Raw genomic sequence first — 20,265 nt, 5'->3', positions numbered from 1 at the left:
GGTCGGACCCTTTCCCCAGGGACCCCAGCGGGCTGGCTGGAGGAGTGAGTGAGGGAATTTCTGTCTCTTTGCGCCGGTGTTTGGGTCGGACCCTTTGGCGGGCCGGCTGGAGGAGTGAGTGAGGGAATTTCTGTCTCTTTGCGCCGGTGTCTGGGTCGGACCCTTTCCCCAGGGACCCCGGCTGGCCGGCTGGAGGAGTGAGTGAGGGAATTTCTGTCTCTTAGCGCCGGTGTCTGGGTCGGACCCTTTCCCCAGGGACCCCAGCGGGCCGGCTGGAGGAGTGAGTGAGGGAATTTCTGTCTCTTTGCACCGGTGTCTGGGTCGGACCCTTTCCCCAGGGACCCCGGCGGGCCGGCTGGAGGAGTGAGTGAGGGAATTTCTGTCTCTTTGCGCCAGTGTTTGGGTCGGACCCTTTGGCGGGCCGGCTGGAGGAGTGAGTGAGGGAATTTCTGTCTCTTTGCGCGCGGCATTTGGGACGGACCCTTCCCCAAGGAACGCCTGCGTGCCAGCCGGAGAGGGTTGAGTGACTCCCTTCCCCCAGGTGGGTGACTAGAAAGTCAAGTTGAGCGACCCGAACAGACGGGAGAGATAGGGCCAGCCATCTGGACTCGCAGGGGAACTAGAGCAGTCCACCTCCCTGGACCCTGGAGTGGACCAGGGACTCCCCAAGGGTGAGGACAGAGCCTGAAGGGTTGGACTGAGGGAACCCTTCAAGGGAGGCGTGGAGGGGGCGGAGCTCCATTGACTCCCAGAGAAAGGAGGGGGGACTGAGAGCTAGGCTCAACAGCGCCAGTAACCATTGTGGCCAGGAGTGGAACTGCACCGCTGACAGAAATAAGGAGCAGAAAGGGACAAGACCCACAGCAGGAAGGCTGCACTCTAGGTAGCAAAGGGGAGGAGAAAGGGCTAGGCCCAACAAACTCACCCAACAGGCCCCTCTAGAAACACCTTCAGGAAGGGGACCAAAGCAGGCCAAAATTAGAAGCCAAAGCACTCCAAAATACACCATTAAATACAAAGAACAATGTGTAAAGCAAGGAAATCGCTAATAACTGGAGACACCATGACAAACCCTATCAAATTTCCAAGTCCACCAAAGCGCACAGATCCACGGGAAGAAGACCTAAAAGCAGTCATGAGGAAGGAAATGCAAGAATTACTAAAAGAATTAAAAGAAACCCTAACAACCGAATATAAAAAATCCATGGACGAACGAATCAGCCAAATTAAAGAAGAAATGTCAAAGAACATGAGAGAGTCCATACAAAAAGAAGTGAAGGAATTAAAAGACAAGGTAACAAGCCTTACGAGCAGAAACACAGAGTTGGAGAAGCACATAGAAGAACTCGAAGGAAAACTGCAATCAAAAAATGATCAAGAAACCAACAAAGAAATAAAAGGCAAAGCACTGGAAGGAAAAATCCAATATCTAATCAACAAGGACAAAAGAAACAATCTAAGAATTGTGGGTATACCAGAAGGGGAGGAAATAGGGAAGGGGGTAGAACAGGTAGTCGGGGAGATAATAACAGAGAACTTTCCCACCCTCTGGAAAGACAATTCAGGACAAATCCAAGAAGTCAAGAGAGTCCCTAATAAAGTAGACCCCAATAAACCCACACCAAGACACATAATAATCCAAATGGCAAAAAACAAAGAGAAAGAGGAACTCCTGAAAGCAATAAGGGAGAAAAAAAACCTCAAGTACAAAGGAAAGGAATATCATAAGAATCAACCAGATCTCCCATTTGAAATAATTCAAGCAAGAAGACAGTGGAATGACATATTTACACGACTGAATGAAAGAAATTTCCAACCCAGGGTCCAATACCCAGCAAAACTATCATTCATATGGGAGGGCAGACTAAAAACATTCTCAAACATGAATGAACTTGAACTATTTGTGCAAACTAAGCCGATCCTAAGCGACTTACTCAGAGAAGAATTACACAATCCAAACCCCCGATTGTAACAACAACCACTCCACACAATACAACTGTACAACAGTCCTCTCTATCAATAATTTCCCTAAATGTAAACGGACTAAATTCTCCAATTAAAAGACACATAGTAGAGAACTGGGTTAGGAAAAATAAAACGGACTTCTGCTGTCTGCAAGAAACACACCTACAGCTACAGGATAAGCACAGGCTTAGAATAAAAGGATGGAAAGTAATTATTCAGGCCAATGGAAAACAAAAAAGAGCAGGGACAGCCATTCTTATATCAGACCAAATTGTATTCAACCTCAAGAAAGTGATCAGAGACAAAGAGGGTCACTACTTACTGGTCAGGGGAACATTAGATCAAGAAACACTAACCCTGGTCAATATCTATGCACCAAATGTAGAGTCACCAAAATATGTGAGGCAACTACTGGCAAACCTGGAGAAACACATGAAGGGAATTGTGATAATAGTAGGGGACCTCAATACTCCACTATCACCACTGGACAGATCCTCCAAGCAGAAAAATAGCAAAGAAATAAGAGCTCTAAATGAAAAATTAGAAGATTTAGGGCTAACAGACTTATATAGAGCCCTCCATCCCCAGAAAGCAGAATACACATTCTTCTCAAACCCACATGGAACCTTCTCCAGAATAGACCATGTCTTAGGATACAAAGCCAACCTATGTAAGATTACAAAGGTAAGGATCATTAGAAGTACCATTTCAGATCACTATGCAACAGAGCTTAAAATTGATGTCAAGAAGAAGCAATGGAGGAAAACTAATACCTGGAGACTAAACAACATGCTGCTTAACAACAGCTGGATCAAAGAACAACTCAAGGAAGAAATAAAAAGATTCCTTGAGACAAATGACAATGAAGAGACAACATGTCAAAATCTATGGGACACAGCAAAAGCAGTAATTAGGGGGAAACTCATAGCAATACAGGCCTATGTCAAGAAACAGGAAAACAACAAAACCAACAGTTTAAAAGATCACCTCAAAGAATTGGAACAACAGCAACAGAGAAATCCAACCACAACCAGAAGGCAAGAAATAATAAAAACCAGAGCAGAAATAAACAACATCAAAACTAAGAAAACAATACAAAAAATCAATGAGACCAGGAGTTGGTTTTTCGAAAAAATAAACAAGATAGACAAACCATTGGCAAGACTCACCAAAAAAAAGAGGGAAAACACCCAAATCACTAGGATCACAAATGAAAGGGGAGAGATTACAACAGAACCCCAAGAAATACAACATATCATGAGATCATATTATGAACAACTATACTCAACTAGGCTAGAGAACCCAGTAGAAATCGACAGATTCTTGGACAAACACCCTCCTCCAAGACTGGAAAAGGAAGATCTAGAAAGTCTAAACAGACCAATCACTTCAGAGGAAATTGAAGAGGTAATTAAAAAACTCCCTAAGAACAAATGCCCAGGCCCAGATGGATTTACAGGTGAATTCTATCAAACATTTAAAGAAGACCTATTACCACTGTTCCAAAGGCTTTTCCAAACCATAGAAAAAACAGGAATCCTCCCCAACTCCTTTTATGAGGCTAATATCACACTCATTCCCAAAGAAGGCAAAGACACCACCAAAAAAGAAAACTACAGACCAATCTCACTAATGAACATAGATGCAAAGATACTCAACAAAATCTTAGCAAACCGAATCCAACACTTCATCAAAAAGATCATACATCACGACCAAGTGGGTTTCATACCAGGAATGCAAGGTTGGTTCAACATACGCAAATCAATAAACATGATACATCACATCAACAACATGAAAGACAAAAACCACATGATCATATCAATCGATGCCGAGAAGGCATTTGACAAAATCCAACATCCTTTCATGTTAAAGACACTCAGCAAAATAGGGTTAGAAGGAACCTTCCTCAAGATAGTTACAGCTATTTATGAAAAGCCTACAGCCAACATTATACTTAATGGCGAGAAACTAGAAGCATTCCCACTAAGGTCAGGAACTAGGCAAGGCTGTCCACTCTCTCCACTCTTATTCAATATAACCTTAGAAGTCCTAGCAATAGCAATCCGACAAGAGAAGGGAATCAAAGGAATTCAAGTAGGGAAAGATGAACACAAGCTAGCTCTATTTGCCGACGATATGATGATATACATCAAAAACCCTAAAGAGTCCACAGTAAAACTCCTAGAAACAATCAACCAATACAGCAAAGTGGCTGGATACAAAGTCAATACACAAAAGACAGTAGCGTTTCTATATACAAACAATGAAGTTGAGGAGAGAGAGATTAAAAATACAATCCCATTTAAGATAGTATCAAAAAATATCAAGTATCTAGGAATAAACCTTACAAGAGAAGTGAAAGACCTTTACCAGGGAAACTTCAAAACACTTCAGAAAGAAATTGAAGAAGATCTAAAGAAATGGAAGAACATCCCATGCTCATGGATAGGTAGAATTAACATAGTCAAAATGACTATCTTACCCAAACTTCTATATAGATTTAATGCAATCCCTATCCAAATTCAGACACAATTCTTTAAAGAAATAGAACAATCAATCACAAAATTCATCTGGAACCACAAAAGATCCAGGATAGCCAAACACATACTGAAAAACAAGAAGCTGGGAGGCATCTCCTTACCTAACTTGAAACTATACTATAAAGCCATAGTAATTAAAACAGCATGGTACTGGGACAGAGACAGGAGCTCAGACCAGTGGATCAGAACAGAATTCCCAGACATAAACCCCCAGATATACAGCCAACTAATATTTGATAAAAGAGGCAAGAATCTAAAATGGAACAAAGAAAGCCTATTCAACAAATGGTGTTGGTACAACTGGAAAACCACATGTACGAAAGTGAAAATTGACCCATACCTCACTCCTTATACAAAAGTCAACTCAAAATGGATCAAAGACCTGGAAATCAGACCTGAATCTATAAAGTTTATCGAGAATAAAATAGGCAGAACACTCGAAGACCTATATATCAAAAAGGTCTTTGAGAACGGAGCACCAATGGCAAGAACGTTAGCATCAAATATAAACAAATGGGACTACATCAAACTAAAAAGCTTCTGCATGGCAAAAGAAACCCTACTTAATACAAGAAGACAGCTAACAGAATGGGAAAAAATCTTTTCACTTGACATATCAGATAAAGGGCTGATATCTAGAACATACAAAGCACTCAGAAAGCTGAGCCCCTCAAAACCAAATAAAGCCATAGAAAAATGGGGAAATGAAATGAATAGACACTTCTCTGAGGAAGACAGAAGGATGGCCAACAAACTCATGAAAACATGCTCACCTTCACTCATCATCAGGGAGATCCAAATCAAGACAACAATGAGATACCACCTTACACTAGTGAGGTTGGCTCACATCAAAAATAATGGAAACAACCTTTGTTGGCGAGGATGCGGTATGAAAGGAACTCTCATCCACTGCTGGTGGGAATGCCCCCTAGTCCAACATCTATGGAGAAAAGTCTGGAGAGTGCTCAAAGAACTCAGAATTGATCTGCCATTTGACCCAGCAATTGCTCTACTAGGCATATACCCACAAGATGTAAGGACATTCATTCCAAAATATATATGCACCCCACTATTTATTGCAGCACTCAGTATAATAGCCAAATCTTGGAACCAACCTCGATGTCCAACAACAGATGAATGGATCACTAAGATGTGGTACATATACACAATGGAATATTACATGGCAGTCAGAAACGATACAATCACAGACTTTGCAGCAACATGGATGGACCTAGATCATGTTATGTTAAACGAAGTAAGTCAGAAGACAAAAGATAAACACAGAATAGTAGCACTATTCTGAAACACCTAGAACACATAGTTTATACACAACTAAATCCTATCAAATAACAGGGTAGAAACTCCGAACACTGTAATAGTCAGCATAGACGTGGGAGCAGTGTCCAAAATACATGAAAAAGGAACAACGCAAACTCTTGACTACACATTATACCACAAAGAAAACAGCAACAACAGAAACGGCAGCATAGAGAGAACAGGTATGTAATCAGACTTCTACAACAAAGGTCCACAATAATCCCTTAGAGTTCATATACAGGAACACAAGTATAGAACACCAAGGGAAATCACGGACTACAATGGCAACATACCATAACACTACCTTTTAATGCCTTTATCTTACTATACTTTAAATAACCTCTCAGCTTTTCTGCCCACAGGTGCCCTTGGATACAAAGGGCGGACAAACTAAGGTGGCAACTCGGGATACCACACGGGATACCATACCTTGCTTGCACTACGAGATGGCCACAAGAAAACTCTTTAACATACACTTTATCTTTAGGTAATACCTTCATTTAGGAATTGAAGCACGTGACCAGTCAGACCACTGAAGCAGTAACTGAGACGTACAGACTTAAACTACAGGCTCTATTCTTCGAACACATTCAATCAAACCAGCATTCCCTTGCTATTCTCTCCCCTCTTCTCACTACTTTTTTTTTTCTCTTTTTCTTCTTCTATTCTGCTCATTACTTTTCTCCCTTTCTCCCCCCCTTTTCTCTCTAAGGTATTTTCTCTTTTCTCTCCCTTCAAACCCTTCCCATACACCTTCCCCTTTCCCCCCTCCGGAAATCCAACTATCCCCTCACCCCTCAATCCCATCCAGATCTCCCACTATATTAAAACTCTTCACCCCCAGTCCTTACTCTATTAGGCATCAAGATCGACCTCCTACCCAACGAACCAGTACCCAGCACCCAGGCGAGAGGACACCCAGATAAAACCACACCTCGTCTCCTGAAAGAAAAGACAGCCAACTCCCCTATGGACTCATGCTGCGAGGCCCTCCCGACCAACTCCCCCTAACGCGAACTGCTCCTTGAAACCGGGCCTAGATCCAAAAGTATCCCCAATGCAAGAACTCTTCCAAGACCCCCCTGCCGCAAATATTTACCAATCTGAAGAAGGTCAGGGGGTGGGTTAGGAAGATGCCTGGGAACCCACACACCACAAGAAAAACCCAAAAGACAATGGGAAAAACTGTACTTCCAACATAGGCATAAGACCTGTAATACACCACCTCTTTACCTGCCCTCCCCCAAATGTAAGGTAGTCTTTTGCACCACTTTGGTCCCATAAAAATTTCGCTAACTCATTTTATTTCTTTTTTTTTTTAATTTATTTATTTATCTTTTTTTTTAAATGTTTGTCCTTCATATATATTTGTGAGCACATACAGTTTCAATCCCCCCCCCTTTTTTTTTTCTTTTTTTTTTTTTTTTCTTTCTTCGTTTTTTGGTAGGTGACCTGTGACTGTTATCCCATCAGTCCACCCACGAATACACAGACATTATAATGTAGCACCACTTCCCCCTACAAAGGCACACTAAGTAAAGGGGAAATTTTACATTTAAAAAAAAAATAAAAGAGAGCTCTTATCTACTAGAGATAGGAACTCATAGTTATTTAAAATATAGGGATATCTCCTGCCTTGAAAATATGTCATGTGGAATCAAATTAGACCTCAGGTGATTAGATACCATTCATCCAGCCTTGAACCCTGGATCTCCGACATAGAAATGGCACAGCTCTCCACAACAGCTGCAGGAAACAAACTCCATCCAGGACGGCCTTAATACGACGAGACCAACAACAAGGCCCAGCTCTAACATGATATCCTGACAACGGGGAAAATGCGATCATCTTGACCTTAGAGCAGATTAGCCTACCTTACCAACTAACGACAAGACAAAACCAGAAGTCTTGGCTCCCTTTGGTAGGACAAAAACCCAAGATCGGGATTTACAGATGACTGGCTGCTTGATCCACGACCAGACTGTATACATCTTGGGACCAATAAATAAGCCCTAGTTTAGGGTTTGAACTATGACCTGCACAAGAATCATGATCCCCAGCCCCAAAGATCTGGCAGAGACAATTGTAACGGAATGGGGCTTTTGGGAGCACAAAGAAAGACGCTATCCTAGGTGCCACCCTAGGCTCAGTGCAAAGACCAAGATCATCAACCACAGAAGATGGGTTAAAATGACACTGAGGTAACAGAACCTCTAGAACCACAAAGACTGACTTCATCATAAGTCCCACCTCAGGATCTGTACAGATACTGAGACCTCTAAACACAGAGCAGAAGTCTTCCACACACCAAAGGAAAAAAAAAAAGAAAGAAAAAAAAAAAAAAACACCACCGGGAAAGTAAAGGATCCTGAGCAATGTCTAGAGTTGATCCCATGACAGTATGCTCCAAGGACGGAGAAATCCCATATCTCTTAGGCCAAGTGAATTCTTTTTCGAATGACCCCAATATTTACTGTGCCAGTGCAGGAGGGAAAAAAACAAAAATACAAAAAGCACAAAACCTTGGTTATTTTTTTGATATAAATATATATATTACCTTCATTTATTATTGTTATTATTATTTTTGATTTACCAATCTATTTTGGTCGATTTCTCTGTTTGGGTGTGATTATTGAAAGTGTAGTCCCCAATTATACTTATTTTATTTATTTATTTATTTATTTTTTTCTCTTCCTTTCTTCTCTTTCGTTATGTGCTATGCCATGTTTCTTAATTCAAGACCATGGCGTGATTTTTGTTTGTCTGTTTTTGTTTTATTTTTTTTTCTACTTGTTTGTTTGTTTGTTTTGTCTGCTCTGTGTGGTGCTTATCGATATAGCTGTGAGCCCTCACTGGATATTTGACACTTCTTTTGGTACTAGTGGAGTGTTTCACCTACATTTTCTCCATCTCCCAGATTGGACTCCGCCCATTTTCGGGGTATTAGACTCTTACCCCAGTTTATTACTTTTCTCTTTTTCAAACAAAACCACGCAACTTGAACTAGCTAGTCCTGACTCCAGATAGAGGGGAAAATAAGGGAGGCATCAGGACCAAACAGGTGCAAGACTACTAAGTAGTGGGTTGGATACAGAGGGGACCACATATTCTAGCCGCCCTGGGGTGAGGGAAAAGGAAAAGGGAGGTAGGATAGAAACGGAGGCGTAGGGATGACAATTTGGCGATGGGAATCCCCCCTGATTTTATGTAAATATGTACCTAAAATATTATTGTCAACAATATGTAAGCCACTATGATCAAAATAAAAATTTATATTTTGACTGAAAAAAAAATTCTATGTATCAAGCACATTGCCTGAAACCTAATAAGACTTAAGACATTTCTTGAACATGAGTCATGAAAGCATCTAATAAAAATTATTGTTGCTATAAAAAAAAAAAAAAAAGATCATCCACTACGATCAAGTAGGTTTCATCCCAGGAATGCAAGGCTGGTTTAACATCCGTAAATCTATCAACATAATACACAACATCAATAACAAGAAAAATAAAAACCACATGATCATATCAATAGATGCAGAGAAAGCATTTGATAAGGTCCAACACCTATTCTTGATCAAAACTCTCAGCAAGATGGGAATGGAGGGAACCTTTCTCAATATAGTGAAGGCCATCTACCACAAGCCAGTGGCAAATATTATCCTCAATGGAGAAAAACTGAAAGCCTTCCCTCTAAATTCTGGCACAAGACAAGGCTGTCCTCTCTCACCACTCCTATTCAACATAGCACTGGAAGTACTTGCTATAGCGATTAGGCAAGAAAAGGATATCAAGGGAATCCAGATAGGAAAGGAAGAAGTCAAGCTCTCACTGTTTGCAGATGACATGATACTCTACTTAGAAAACCCTAAAGATTCTATCAAAAAGCTTCTAGAAACAATAGACTCATATAGCAAGGTGGCAGGCTACAAAATTAACACACAAAAAGCAATGGCCTTTCTATATACCAATAGTAATAAGGATGAAATGGACATTAAGAAAACAACCCCATTCACAATAGTGCCACACAAACTCAAATATCTTGGAATCAACTTGACTAAATATGTGAAGGACCTATACAAAGAAAACTATAAAACTCTGCTCCAAGAAATAAGAGAGGACACACGGAAATGGAAACGCATACCCTGCTCATGGATTGGCAGGATTAACATCATCAAAATGGCAATACTGCCCAAGGCATTATACACAGCACATGGAAACAACCAGACACTAAATAGATTTAATGCCATTCCCTCCTAAAGATACCCATGACATTCTTCAAAGAAGTGGATCAGACACTTTTGAAATTCATTTGGAACAATAAACACCCTCGAATAGCTAAAGCAATCATTGGGAAAAAGAATATGGGAGGAATTACTTTCCCCAACTTTAAACTGTACTACAAAGCAACAGTTATCAAAACAGCATGTATTGGAATAAGGATAGGTCCTCAGATCAGTGGAATAGGCTTGAATACTCAGAAAATGTTCCCCAGACATACAACCACCTAATTTTTGATAAAGGAGCAGGAAATCTAATGGAGCAAGGAAAGCCTCTTCAACAAGTGGTTTGGCACAATTGGATAGCCACTTGCAAAAAATTGAACTTAGACCCCCAGCTAACATCATGTAACGAAGGTAAAATCCAAATGGATTAAAGACTCGATATCAGCCCCAAAACCATAAGATATATAGAAACAGCACATAGGCAAAACACTACAGGACATTACAGGCATCTCAAGGAGGAAACTGCACTCTCCAAGCAAGTGAAAGCAGAGATTAACAGATGGGAATATATTAAGCTGAGAACTTCTGCACCTCAAAGGAAATATTGCCTAGGATACAAGAGCCCCCACTGAGTGGGAGAAACTATTCACCCAATACCCATCAGATAAGGGGCTAATCTCCAAAATATACAAGGCACTGATAGAACTTTACAAATAAAAACATCTAACCCCATCAAAAAATGGGGAGAAGAAATGAACAGACACTTTGACAAAGAAGAAATACACATGGCCAAAAGACACATGAAAAAATGTTCACATCACTAATCATCAGGGAGATGCAAATCTAAACAACGATGAGATACCACCTCACACCCCAAGAATGGCACACATCACAAAGAATGAGAATAACATGTTGGCGGGATGTGGAGAGAATGAACTCTTATCCACTGCTGGTGGGAATGCTGTCTAGTTTAACCTTTATGGAAAGCGATATGAGATTCCTCCAAAAACTGAAATCGAGCTCCCATAGATCCAGCTATACCACTCCTAGGAATATACCCTAGGAACACAAAAATACAATACAAAACCCCCTCTTACACCATATTCATTGCCAGCACTATTTACCATAGCAAGACTCTGGAAACAACCAAGATGCCCTTCAACAGACAAATGGTAAGAAACTGTGGTACATAACACAATGGAATACTATGCAGCTGTCAGGAGAGATGAAGTCATGAAATTTTCCTATACATGGATGTACATGGAATCTATTATGCTGAGTGAAATAAGTCAGAGAGAGAGAGAGAAAAACGCAGAATGGTCTCACTCATCTATGGGTTTTAAGAAAAATGAAAGACACCCTTGTAATAATAATTTTTAGACATAAAAGAGAAAAGAGCTGGAAGTTCCAGCTCACCCAGGAAGCTCACCACAAAGAGTGATGAGTTTAGTTAGGGAAAAACATTTTGAACTGTCCTAATAATGAGAATGCATGAGGGAAATTGAGAACCTGTTTAGAGTACAGGCGGGGGTCGGGTGGGAGGAGGGAGACTTGGACATTGGTGATGGGAATGTTGCACTGGTGATGGTGGTGTTCTTTACATGACTGAAACCCACACAATCATGTAGTAATTAAGGTGTTTAAATAAATTAAAAAAATACCACATACATATAATACATACATTCCCAAACAATTGCTTTTATCACTAGCATATTTTCTTTGCACAAAATCTTATTTTGTCCACCTATTGCGATCTCTTATATTTAGTATTTTGTTTACTTTGAACACTTTAGTAAGTTTATAGAAATTTCTCCATTTTTTCTCAATTTTTCTTTGAATTTCAAGACTTTTTCATATTTCTATTATTTTTAGTAAGCATGTTTATCGATGATATTCTCATCAAGATAATTTTGACTTATAATGGCTTTTTAAGACAAGCATTTTGTTTTCTAAATTATGTGTCTGTAAATAGTCTGTTTTAGGTTGAGTGTTGGTTGACCTTAGATTCCTTTTAGTCAACTTTACATCTCATTATCTTTGAATATAAAGTTTTGGGTCATATTTCTCATGTTATACTCAGTAGATCCATACATATATTTATAAACCCTGTGCTTTGTATCCTTCTACTGGCCAAAGCAAGTCAGTGGTATACTCTCATCCTCTACTTCACTACACAGAGGAAGCAATTAAGAATTAACAAATGTAGGGGCCGGTGAGTGGCACTAGAGGTAAGGTGTCTGCCTTGCAAGCACTAGCCAAGAAGGACCGCGGTTTTATCCCCGGAGTCCCATATGGTCCCCCAAGTCAGGGCATACTACCACCATGTGTAAAGTTTTTTTTTTCTTCAGAGGTTATATGCCTATGTATTGTCTTGTTTCTCTTCAAGTAGAAACATTGATAAATAACTGCTCTGTACATAATTCATAATTATATCTGGATGATGAGCAAAACCCTCAGACTGAATTTTGATTTGGCCCCTCATGTTAAAATAACTAGAAACTTTTATTAATGTAAAAGCATGAGTTAGGCTGTCTAATGAACAACACCATCAAATGATACTGAGACGAAAGATGAAATTCTAAGACCTTCCTGTTATGACTTTTTAGTTGGTTTATTGATAGAATCAGGCACCATTTTTAGTGTGTACATGTGTGTATCATAATTCCTGTCTTTTTTTCTAGAAATTCTGCTATAAAGCATTATTCTGTGCCTTTCTAATCTCAGGTAAACTTATTATTCCTAAATATCATATGCTATAGGAAAAATCACTTCCTGTTGGGATGAGTTCAGATCCAGTGGATTATTTTTGAATAATAAATGACCACTAAATATATGTAGTCTTTCAATATTTGCTCCTTTGTCATTTAAAATTTTAAGTTCCATATATATCTAGAATTGTTAGATAAATGAAAAATATTTCTTTTGAGATCTCATCTTTTAAAAATTATGTAAATCTCTGTATTCTACTCATCTTATCTTTTTCAGCATGCACCAACAATTTTTATGTTGGGGTAAGGGCCATGTTATTGCTAAGACTAGAATGTGTAGATACTCCCTTTAGCTACTTTAAGCTAGGAGAAAATATTTTAGCCTCTTATACCTTAAATACTTTAAAATCTTCAGGCTTTAAATAAATTAAGATTACAGATTACAAAGACCTCCCTTATCTAACAGGCATGCCTTTCGAGTCAAAATTCTTAACATACCAGTAGTTCCACCCTGACTCATCACCTTCTTAGGATTTCACTGACAAATCCATGCAAATATCTATAGATATTTTATCCTTTTTTCTAATTATAGCTGTTGTCAGTCTATGACTTTCTTTCTACTTTACCTGGTGAGGATTTGACTAAATATTTTGACAATGTATAATAAAGGTCCTAAGATTTCCTTTTTCTATAGCATAAGGCGTTACTACACACAGACCTGGTTATGCTTCTAATCCCCTGCCACATCTGAAACTTCAATTTTCAAGTTCTAAATAGTTTAGTCTAGTTTTGACTCTATATAATTAGAGAAAAAAATATAGCAAATAATCATATCTGAATAAAGACAGAATTTATTTCTACTTTATTTAAAAGAGAAGCTTAAAAACAAACTGGTCAGGACTGCCTAGTAACATCAAAAAGCTATCAGGGACTTCTCTCTCTTTGTTCTACTACTAGAATTTTTAACATGGGACTTTTGTTTGAAAGTCACCACATATTTTAAAATGGTTGCTTCCACTTCAGAAATCACTACTGTAGTAGTTGAAACAAGTAGTGGAGGATAGAAGTGTCTTTATCTTGAGTAGGCTATTTCTCTTAAGTCAGCTTTCCTAGAAGAAGAAAGCAAAAGCATTAGTTTGCATTTTATTGATCAGCATTTAGTTATCTAATCTCATATTTTACAAGAGATTATGATAGAATTTTTTGGAAGAAAAATGTCTTGGTAATCTAGTTAAATGTCTTATTAGAGACTTAGGTTTGGGACATTTATTAAAATCATGTTCTGTTAATCTTTGACACATTAAAACAAAAAGAATAGTTTTTTATTTTGTGTCATCTTTGTATAGTAAATTAATGATAACATGAATTACAATGTACACATATATTTCACACTTCTAACCTTGGTTAAAAATAATTTTTACTTTTCTGCTAAAAAAGAAAAAATTCTCACAATAATAATTATTTACACAGATCTTGTTCATAATAACTGGTTAATTTTCATTTTATATAAGAATTAAGTGTGGGTTGATTTGGGGTTGATACTATATTAAAATAAATAGATATTTTTAATTGGACAAAAATGTAGAGATTTTTTTAAATTAATCCTTTATTTTACAGAGTAGACTATAGACTTGGCTTTGTACATAATCAGATATTTCTATATATTAGATTTTAGTTTTTCTCTCCAATCAGTTTTCCCTTGCTCTTTTTAGTTATTTAGCTGAAATTTTCCTTACAACTATCCTTACTTATATATCCAAGAAATAAGTCTTTTCTTTAATAATTTTTTTAAATTTCTCTAATGGATTAGAAAATATCATATATTAACAAATATAATATTTACTCTCACTGAGGAAATAATACACATGATAATATAGTTAGTTCATATATCATAAATATTTGAAAATTTATATTTGTGTAATGTTGGCAATACTCCATTTATGAATATTTTTAATTCCTATTGGACATTATAAAGTCTTGAATGAAGACTGTTTCCCTTCTCTTGATCCTACTAAAATGAAGCTCAGCACCTCCACTTCCTTATTTATCTTCATACGTAGATAATAACATTACCGAATACCTTTACATTTAGAATCCAAGAAAAACGTGACATTATGTAATAGCATGACCGTGAAAACATAGGCTTTGCTTAGCTTGGTCTATTTCCTCTGCTCCCTTCTCTCTTTCCCATCTGTGAGTTTACTCCTAATTTTCTATCTTCATCATCAGAATGTAACAACTAGTAAGCAGCCATAAATATTGTTGTATTTTTGTCGAAACTCAAACTCTGCTTATGCACCATTATTTTTGTTGTTGTTGTTGTTCTCTTCTTTATCCTTCTTTTAATCATTTTATTTAAAGCAAATAAACAACTCGTTGATTTTCTTCCCCTCAGGGAGCTCAAAAGTTTGAATTCAGTGTTTATTTCACAGACTGAATTCAGAGTTTATACCTGGATTAGGCTTTGGGCCTATTCTTATAGTTTTGAATTTTTAAAATAACCACATAAAGGTTCCCATAGCTTTGCTCATATAATTTTGGAACATATGTTTGGCTGTTGGTTTTTCCTGCTGTACTAATTTTTCTAATTATTTCCCCCTTATCAGCCCTATCCAAGGACTTGTCTACATAAGATAAAACGCATTTAGAATTCTTCCCAACTGTATTCTTGCTTTATGTTAGAGATAATCAGAAATATCAACATTTTGCCTTATGGCTGATATAAACCATTAGAATTTTATTTATATATTTATTAAATTGTCTTCACTATAATTTTGCATATGAATATTACTGATAAGGAACAAACTAAGCAAAGTATCAGATATATATTGTCATAGCTAGTATAAAAGAGATACAGCAATTAGCAAAACAAACAAATGCATTTTAAATCTCTATTATTGACAAACAAAATAAATGACTTTTTTTTTTTTTATAAAAAGCATTTCTTTCACAGAACTCTGCCTCTTTTTAGTTTTTAGTCTCTTAAAGATAGAAGACACACTAAGTTTAAAGCAAGAAACACAAGTTTAAAACTTGGCTCTATACGTAATCATCATGTGAAGTCAGCAAGTTACTTGGATACTTTCAAGCTTGGTTTCTTTTGGGTGTTAACTGGGGGTATAATACTTCCATCTCTTTTTTATAGTATTTGTACAGTATCAAAGAAGTGGAATTTACTGAATATTAATCTTGAAAATATATATGCATGTTTATTTCCTTTTTCATTTATATGTCAATGTATAGAATTATTACTAATTATTGAGTATATAAATATGTACGAAATTTGTTTTTTTAAAAAAAGACGTTGAAGGAAAGGAAATAAATTAGCACTTTAGATAAGAAAACAGAACTTTTATACTAGATTAAATTAATAATTGTTATACATGTTTTCCAGGTATTTTGATGTAAATATAAAGCTCTCTGTTGGAAAGAAATTGATATTGATTTATTCTAAATAAGTTTTTTTGTGTGTGTTTTGTTTTGTTTTGTTTTGTTTTGTTTTGGGGTGGGGTCACACCCGGCAGTGCTCAGAGATTACTCCCAACTCTATGCTCAGAAATCGCCCCTGGCAGGCACAGGGGACCATATGGGATGCTGGGATTCAAACCACTGTCCTTCTGCATAAAAGGCAAACGCCTTACCTCCATGCTATCTCGCTGGCCCCATATTCTAAATAAGTTTTAAGGAGGAAAAAGCCATATTTCCTCAGCATTTTCTCAACTTGTCTATATAACAAAGCACCTGATTTAGTAAAAATTCTTTAGTAATAAAAGCTACATCATTTGCAGGTTGAATGAAAAATAAAAATGAGCAAAGCAGGACCACATTTGCCACAGAAAACACCATTCTCTCTCTGGTCTTCTCACATAGTGCATCAATGACCCTTAATAGTTGCAGGTTCTCTTGAACACATTTTATTGTGGTTGGCTATAAGGAACCAACTAAGACATCTGATGAATCTTCCATAATATTGCAGAGGTAAGCAGGGATGTGTATTATTCTCTTGAGAGAGAGGTCTAAGTAGCAGGAAAAATTCATGGACATACTGGTCTCAGAGCTGATCATACTGGTCCCTTCCAGAGGGCCTCTATGAACTACCACTGTTGCCATATGATGTAGCTTCTATTTCTAAGACCTCAATTTGGTGATATTTCTTTGATTAAGGATAGATAAGAATTATTCATGGGTGGAGGAAGGATAAAATTCCAGAAAAAAAGAAATAACAAGTGAAGTTCTGAAGTCAAATCAGAGCACAGAAGTTTTCTAGAAAATTTTTATTTAGTTTTTTTAAATATAATTTTTATTTTGATCATAGTGGCTTACATATTGTTGACAATAATATTTTAGGTACATATTTACATAAAATCAGGGGGGATTCCCATCACCAAATTGTCCTCCCTATACCTCCGTTTTTGTCTTACCTCCCATTTCCTCTTCCCTCACCCCCAGGGCGTCTAGATATGTGGTCCCCTCTGTATCTAACCTACTACTTAGTAGTCTTGCACCTGTTTGGTCTTGATGCCTCCCTTATTTCCCCCTCTAACTGGAGGCAGGACTAGCTAGTTCAAGTTGCGTGGTTTTGCCTGAAAAAGAGAAAAGTAATAAACTGGGGAGTTATAACTTCTTCCATCATACTACAAATTATTTCCCCTATAGACATTGCCTTTACAATAAAGCCAGGTCTGTGACACTTTAGAGTTCTCAATGTACTTTGGACTGAAGGCATTTTAGTAACAATGGAATAGATGTCTTTCAATTGATATGATCATATGTTGTTGTTTTATTTGGAAGAGTACTAAACTAACAGTAAAACATGTTGTTTAGATCTTTTTCTGTAGTAAACAAAGCCTTTAACAAACACTGACAGGATTTTCTTTCAAGTCTAAACTTTGAAATAAGAAAGACACAATAATTAATTAATATGTACTAAATACTCAATGTACAATATTGCACATATATGAAACTAAATGATATGTCAAACATCTGCTATTACATTCTAGCATTAAGTATCCCTATCCACTATTTCAGAGACCTAAATTAATCATATCTCTGCTCTTTCTTTGGTCTTTTTCAATATGTTCTCTCATTTTAATGATCTACCTTTTGATCCAAGTATAACATATGAGAAACTGACAATTTCTTTAGGACAAGAAATACATACACGATGTTCTCACTAATGTTTTGTCTTAAGTCATAAAAATACAGATACTTTCTCTCTAAACAATTCACAATTTAATATTTGATGTCTATATAGAATTTTTATTTTTACATATATGTTCCAAAGAAGGGAATTCCAAGAATTTCAAGGGATATCCAAAATATCAGAATTCCAATTCTGCTCTCTAAAAAATTTTTAAACTTCCTTATGAAAACTTTCTGGAACCTCAGTAATGGTATTTTCATAGTTCCCTATACATTTAAGGTTAAAAACTAGTGTCCTCAGGATTTAATGCTTTTCTGTATACTCTGTTATTATTTAAATATCCAGTCTTTTCCAATTTATTACTACCAAATGGTCTTCTCATGCTCACTCTTTTTATAAAAACTCACTTTAAAAGCTCTTTTGCAGGAACAAATGTTTTCTCAACAGGAAATTATTGCTTAACTATTTGAAGACCACCACACATGAATTGCTCTTTTATATATTTAATCTCATAAATATGCACAAGAAAATTTGAGGAAAAGGTGGCATACAGGTCAGTAATAAGATTTAGCCCACCTACAATTCAAAATATTAATAAGCTAAAAAACAAATCCTCTTTCCAGTAAGTTACAAATTAGTCCTTCATTCTTTTTATCAATATTGTAAAGATTTTATACTAAACATTTTTATAGTGAAACACATATATATGTCAGTTGAAAATGTTATTTATACACACAAACATGCTTAGCTAGAGATAATCTACTCACAGCCTTTGACTTCAGAACAAAAAGTTGGAAAAACGAAATTCTTATATTTGAATTGATCTGTAAGTAAAGGAACAATAGTGGAACCAAAAGAATGGTCACTTTTATAAATAAGTACCTAGACATACAAAAATATATCCACTCTCCCCTGTAAGGTGGCAGCACTTTACAATATACCCTGGTTTTCTCTTCCATGGTCAGAGATCATTACAAGAAGTATTCACTTATATTACATTACAATTGATTGAATATTATAAAGCAAAAAGTAGAGAGAGAATGTTTAAGGTTTTATGAATCAGGCAAAATGATTAGAGTTCACAAAAGCTTTGACTTCTGAAGCTTGGCTTCTATCTTGTCCTTACATAAGCATCTTTGATCTTCTTTTCACCCAGCTTTTTAAATGACTTTTATGTGGTCTTATAATTGTTTTATTATTTTAGGAGAATTAGTCATGTAGAATTCTCTTTATTCCCCTCTGGAGGTTATTTTTTAAAAGAAAGTTTCCATTCCATTATAAATCAGGGACTTTCTGAAACTGGATGAAATTAGTATTTACCCTTCTTTTTATTCTGAGATGGGAAAACAATCCTAATTTGGAGTCTTCCATTAAACAACTTTGTGCCCTGGCCAAATCGTTCAGATGATTTGAAAATTATTATATAAGTTTGAGGTATTGATGTAATTTAACTTTTAGGATCAGTGGTTTATCATAAATGTTATTTAATAAGTAAAGAGAACACTTAGTAAAGAATAGCACATCTCCTCTCAAGTTCTATTATTTTCCCATTAATATCCATTCTCTACTGTGCTGTCATGTGCAATGTCTGTTTTCCAGGACTGTGCAAACTCTTTCCTATGGGAAACCCCTAAAGTACAATCTCTCAAAATAGCGACAGAATAAGGAAACACCTGGAAGTTTTGGTTCTGCACATGGACCAACCATTGGAAAATATGCAAATGATATAAATTTAGTTATTTTGTGTTTTGTTTTGCTCTGGTATCTCACCTAGAGAAACACAGGGCTTAACCCTGGCTCTACACTCAGGTATCCCTCCTTCTGGGACTCAGGGGAACCATATGGGGTGCCTGGGATTGAACCCAGGTTGCAAAACAAGTACCTTATTCACTATATTATCACTACAGTCTCTATTTTATGTTATTTGGACCAACCACAATTGCTATATTATTTATTCTATTTGATAACCAAGTTGGATGTACTTGTTGATAGACAATGTTCTACTCAGTGGTGGTAAACAAATAACAGCTCCTTCTATTTTGTTTTGTTTGTTTGTTTTTGGTTTTTGGGTCACACCTGGCAGTGCGCAGGGGTACTACTGACTCTACACTCAGAAATTGCTCCTGGCAGGTTCAGGGGACCATATTTTAAAAAGAAAGTGAGAGGACTCCAAGAAAATGTCTGGTGAAACAAGTAGAAATTTCCCAAAATATCAGAAAGACTTTCTGTTTATAATCAGAAAAATATACATTTATATTTATTTTCCCTCAAGCTGAACACCTGAGCCAGGATTCTCAGTGAATTCCTGCATTGTTTTTCCAAACTTTAATGATAGTACCCAAACATCCAGGGTGAGATCTATGTTAA

Source organism: Suncus etruscus, chromosome 4, assembly GCF_024139225.1.
Source record: "Suncus etruscus isolate mSunEtr1 chromosome 4, mSunEtr1.pri.cur, whole genome shotgun sequence".
Lineage (NCBI taxonomy): Eukaryota > Metazoa > Chordata > Mammalia > Eulipotyphla > Soricidae > Suncus > Suncus etruscus.
This window is presented reverse-complemented; position numbering follows the sequence as displayed.